Source organism: Diuraphis noxia, unplaced genomic scaffold, assembly GCF_037042655.1.
Source record: "Diuraphis noxia isolate RWA-SAM2 unplaced genomic scaffold, SU_Dnox_SAM2 contig0002, whole genome shotgun sequence".
In the NCBI taxonomy this organism is placed as follows: Eukaryota; Metazoa; Arthropoda; class Insecta; order Hemiptera; family Aphididae; genus Diuraphis; species Diuraphis noxia.
In genome coordinates this window covers 16,187,639-16,193,636 of record NW_028301712.1, presented here as the reverse complement: position 1 = coordinate 16,193,636, position 5,998 = coordinate 16,187,639, and the positions used below count along the sequence as shown (strand labels likewise).

General features: G+C 28.7%; 1 long non-coding RNA gene across 1 annotated transcript; it reads left to right on the top strand.

Annotated features, from left to right (window-relative positions):
• The first annotated feature begins 4,003 nt into the window (after nucleotides 1–4,003).
• On the top strand, nucleotides 4,004–5,440 carry LOC149058161 (uncharacterized). Its single transcript, XR_016190419.1, has 4 exons — nucleotides 4,004–4,328; nucleotides 4,401–4,927; nucleotides 4,993–5,077; nucleotides 5,151–5,440. It is a non-coding gene; the product is annotated as an uncharacterized LOC149058161 (long non-coding RNA).
• The last annotated feature ends 558 nt before the right edge of the window (nucleotides 5,441–5,998 follow it).

Sequence of the window (5,998 nt, the reverse complement as noted above, 5' to 3'; positions counted from 1 at the left end):
CCCCCCCCCTTAGAAGAAAAAATATCAGAGAAATATATCAAAATAAGATCTTAGGTAGTTTGTTGCAGTGACCTTTTTTTTAAATTTTGGCGGCCTGGTCTCGAGCGGTCCGTTTCAGCGATAAAAGCGTTCCTAACATCATGTCCTACCGCCAAGCTTACAACATCAATCAGTCCGCCACGAAATAAAAATTATTAAAGTGGAGGGGCGAGTGTCGCATCTATAATATAAATTCTATGCCACGAACATCTTAAATCGTGACCATGGATTATAGCGCGTTTATTACATAATACATGCAAAGAACATACATACATGGACACATGGTATTTATCTGGTATCCATGAGATTAAGTTGGATACTTCGCAGGCTGTTAAAAATTTATTTTAACATTGTTTAATACGGATTTCGGGGTTTACATCACGACTGTTATTTGTAATCGTCGTTTACAGTAACGTCCGAGTTGTCTTCAAAAGTTGAACACGTCTCAACTCCGAAAATGTCCGGGTCATGTCCGGGACACAGATATCTATACTAACTAGATATGGTACTAGACTAGTTTTACATTGACAGTAGTGAAGCTCGGCGGCGCGCTCTTATCACACATCCGCCATGTTTTCGGGGGTCAAAACAATGATTTGAATGTATGAAAAAGATACAATTTAAATTAATGTTCATGAAGTATTAAAAGATTTAAATTTAAACACGCATTCAATTTCAAACCATAACCATACAAATAATAAAACTTACATATATAGATCGATAAATGCATATTATAGCAACTATTTGGGACTTATTAAATAACTTGAATGGTATAGTGTGGTTTCGTGAAATAAACCGTGTAACATCAGTTACATACACAGACATATATTAAGTTACTTAATATAATTATATATCAGTTAATTAATAATAATAATAATATAATACAATAATTAACTTCATAAAATACAAATCACTTCATATCATACTCAATTTCAAAGAATGATTATTCAAATTTATAATTTAGGTATAAGGAGATATATATTTCAAATTTACTATACTATAATATTATTATAGAATACAAATATAAAAATGTTAATACAAAGTAAATAGGTACAATAGATTCATGAATATGAAACAAAGAAATATTATTAATAAAGTTTAAACATAAATATTTATTGGTTATTAAATAAAATCAGCTTAGTTAAGACACGTCGTTTGCTAACTTGTTTATCTTTAGATTTAGCAATATAGTGCAGACGTATTTTGAGATATTCCTTACAAATTAAAGATACTAAATGTAATTTATGGTTTTCTAGAAAACAATCATCCAAACAACTTCAATTTTTAAATACATTATTACTGTAGACATAGTTCTTAGTATAAATAACAATTTTAGAATATGAACCCAACTTTAGATGTATAAAATTATCTGTGAGTTGAATAAGAGTATTTTCAACAAATTTCAAGATTTTTAATACATCAGTTGAACTCTGTACTAGTCCTCCCCTATTTTTAATGTTAACGAGAGCCGAATAAGAATTTTTATGACTATAATAATTATGATCTATAGTAGTTTTTTTTTCTAGTAGACTTTCAGTACACGTAGGGCATTCTATTTTCTTAAAAATGGTTCTTACTATAAATCCACTAATATAGTATAAAATATTATCTTTAAGAATATTTATGTTAACACTATCATTTTCAAAAGAAAGGAAGTCTGGTATTTCTTCATCATCATCTTCAATAATTTCTTCAGATTTTCTTTTTTTCCAACGTATTTCAAAAATGCTGTCATAACATGAGTTATCTAACGCAACACAGTTTGCAGCATAAGATGAAGTTATTAAATTCTTTAAACATAATTGTTTCATAGCTGTTCGAAATTCCAGAACATTAGGGTTATTATTGTGACCAAACCTTTGCCTTATTTTAGAAAAACATATTTCCAAGTGGTCTTGAGAAAATTTGTATGTTAAAAGATATTTATAATCAGTAACAATAAAAAGTTCCTTAGCCAAGTTTAATATTGATTTGACAGCTACAGCAAAACCTACAAACATAAATATAATAATGAGTGTAATGGTATAAATATACAAAATAATACATGTTAGTATGTTACGTTAAAATTCCAACAAATATAATCACTGACCGATCACAAATGTTTTTCTAGGAGTTGAATGAATTGGGATTCCTTTAATATCTGTTAGACTCAAAAAATAATCTACCAAAGGTTTTATCATATTTTCCACTTCTTTAATGTTGTCTCTGTATAATGGTTTTTTAAATCCTTTACCAAAGGGGTTACTACGGGTATTAAGAAAGTCAAATATTCTATCAATTACCCTGATAAATCGTTCTGTAGCTTCACCTATAGTAAATTAAAATAACTGTACTTATACTGAATTACTGATTATAATTAAAACTTACTGTTTTTAAATGCAGATTCTTCTAATGACCTAAGGAATTGTATTGCATCAGCAGTCGACGAGCTTAAGGTCTGTGCGGCCATTTTCACCTTCATTATGTTTTTCCTCCAATCAATATGAGCAGATGTCAATTTATTAGCCAAGTGCAACCCTATGTTTTCTTGGGCTATATCAATGAAGCACATAATCATTATTATACTATATTTTATATAATTAGATATTTGTGAAATGAAGTAAATCTAATCTTTTAATATACCTTTATTAAGATCATGGATAAATGTCCAATCAATTATGCCATCAACACTTTTAAATTTTCGGTAAGTACCAAGGGCATTTCTTGCTAGTTTAATATTGTGGCATGCATCTGGTATATAATAAATCTAAATAAAATAAAAATAAATAAATTATACAGAGTTCATTTTTATTATAGATAGTTTTTACCTTCCGATCTATGCCAGGAATATAAAAATATTCTATTAACTCATCATATGATCCATGAAGTTTACATCCAAGATGTGTCATAGTGGATAAGTTAGTACTGGTGCCATCACATGTTACACCCCAAACTCGAACACCAACATTATTTGCCATTGTAATTGCGGTTGTAACAAGACCAGCCTGTATCACTGCAGTACTTTTAGATTGTAAAAAGTAACCTATTGGATGTTTCCATTTTCCATTTAATCCAACTAACATAAAAACCAATGCTTCTGTAGCTGGGGTCTCCTGTGCTTCAGCTTGAATTCCTCCAAAATCACAATAACCCAGAAATTTATCTTCACTAGCATCATACAAGATTTTTTTTCTTATACACATCGAATCAAAAACTAAATTGCAATCCTTGTCACTTTGTGGAATGCATTTCATATATTCAAATACTTCATTGAAGAAACCTGGATTAGCATTGACAGAATAAGTCCAGTTGCTAATGGACGATGGATGTGGTAGGCTTAATATAGTTCTGTAATAAGTAGCAGTAATATATTTTTATTAGTGATATATTTGAATACATAATATAAATATAACATAAAAACATAACACATCAATTATCAATCATAATAGTGTTTAATTACCGGCAAAAATGATAAGCTTTAGGAGAATAATAGTGTAAAGTCAAAGCAAATTGTTTCATCTCATTGGAATAGCGACAACCAGTTCCTTTATTACTATTTTTAAGCTCATTATTAAATAATTCTAATATAGACCCTGGCAGAGAAAGCATTTCAATAGCAAGAATAAAGCATCAAAGCATTATAAAAACAGCAAAACTTTTATTTATGATTAAAAATTCTTACCACTAAAATGATTTTCAATTAATCTTCCATGTTCACCATCAATTAAACCTTTATTGCGTAAATCATCTAAGAGATCTTTTAAATTGTTAATTGTTTTTTCTTTCCTCCTAAGCTTTTGTTTTAAAATTTTTATTTTATTTTTTAACTTGGTTTCACTGGTAAAACTATTTATAGTTTGTACTTCTACATCTTTTGTAGACTGTGTCTCATTAATTAAAATATTATCTGGTTCAGGACCATTATCTAAAAAAAATTATTAATACCTAATAAAAAAAAAAAAATAATGATAAAATTTTAAACAGTTTTAATACCTTCAATAACTGGTGTAGTATCATTATTAACTGGTCTAGGAACTTTCGTCAGAGGATTTATTCTGTGTTTTTTAACTTTTTGGTAGTATGATGGGAATGATGGAAACACTGATGGAGTAGCATCCAATCTTAATAATGGTCTACTTGCACCTGGGCGTATTTGAAAGTCTTCACTAGTAAAATGATCACTGCAAATTCTACTGTGCTGTGATGGTTTGAAATTTTTTCTTTTTATAGCATTAATCCACTTCTTCATCAACTCTTCATTAGAATGTGGAAATCTAATTTATAATAAATAATAATTTAAACAAAATACAGTAAGGTTATGGTTGTAATATAATATGAATATTATACTAGTATTTTTTAATTGCTAATTTTGTTTTAAATAGGTAGGACACTTACCGGAAAAAATGTGATGACTGTCCAGCTGAAGCCCTATTTTGACAGCCATACGCAACACACACATGAGGCATATTTAAGTATTAATTAGGAGTACATTTTAAAATCGAAATCCACATGTTTGTATTGTATCATTAGGTTAATGCAGAAATATTTTAGGAGCGTCTAAACACAGAACTGAACCGTGACCGTTTTGCGCATGCGCTAGTGACATTTCATAAATTGAAATCTCTTATCTGTTATCAGGTTATTACAACCATCTTATCTTATATCTATGATTACAACTTTTAAAAAATAAAAATCGTTTAATTATATTCAAATAATATTGCAATTTTGAATTTACTTGTATTAAATATACCATAATGTTGGTCTATTTGCATACATTTGTTTGAAATATAGTCTAAAGTCTTTAGTTTCAGGATCATTCATCAGTTTTATTTCATCAGATTATTTTTCATTACACTGCCTGTGAACAAGACTTATATTATGATGTATAATATTGTTAAATTTGTATCAGGTAATAATATGTTATAAACTTATATTATTATATATTTTTAATTATTAAGTTTTTATGTTTTATAGGAAAAAATTGAAACTAAATGTAATGAACCCAAACTAACAATTCTTTACAAAGATGGAAGATTGTATGCTTTAAAGAAACAGAAAAGTAAATAGTAAATAGTAAATAGTCATATTATTTTCTAAATTAATTAATAATGGTTTTAATTATAATCTAATAGCAGTTATACGCAGAATAGTGTAAGATGGCAGCCAAACTCAATGTCAATGTCAACAATAATATTCAAGACAACATGTTGTATGTTACATCATACAATAGATGATTGGACGCTGTCTGCTCTTGGAGCTATGGATCCGAAAGATTGTCAATCTATATTTATGAATTATTAATTTTATAATTACATAAATAATGAATTTTCAAATACAAAATTGTTTTTGTTATTAGAATAAATTAAATATTACATGTTAGTAAAATGTTTTAAGTTAATAAAGCGCATATTTAATTATTTTATATTAGATTTATATTTTGTATTTTCTTGACCTATTATTTCTTTTCTAGATAATCAAAGAATAAAAAAAATATATTTAAATTATGAATAAAAATTAATTAATTAATTTGACCCCCGAAAAAATGGCGTCTACATCGACGGTGAGCTTCACCTGATAACGGGAGTTCGCTATCTAGTATAGTATAGATATCTGTGGTCCGGGATCATGGTTAGTGAATGATACCATGATCACCATTCACCACGCCAATCAGAATTTTGATTAAGTGTAACCACACTACCTACTACCTACGAATAATGACGTAGACTGTGAACCAGGCTTTGTCACGACCCACGGCTTTACACAATGCCCATCATAGGTTTTGAAACGCTACTGCAGGTGACATTTAGAATTGGAAAACTCCGTAGTACCTACCTATAAGTGTACCTGTAGGAACCCGAACCTCCTATATTAAGGGGATTGCAAATCCTATTAATTTTTCATCAAAACAACCTTAGCGGCTGAAAATAATTAAGGTATTTCTAGTTGTTCGATTAAAAAAATGTAAAGATTTTTAAATTGG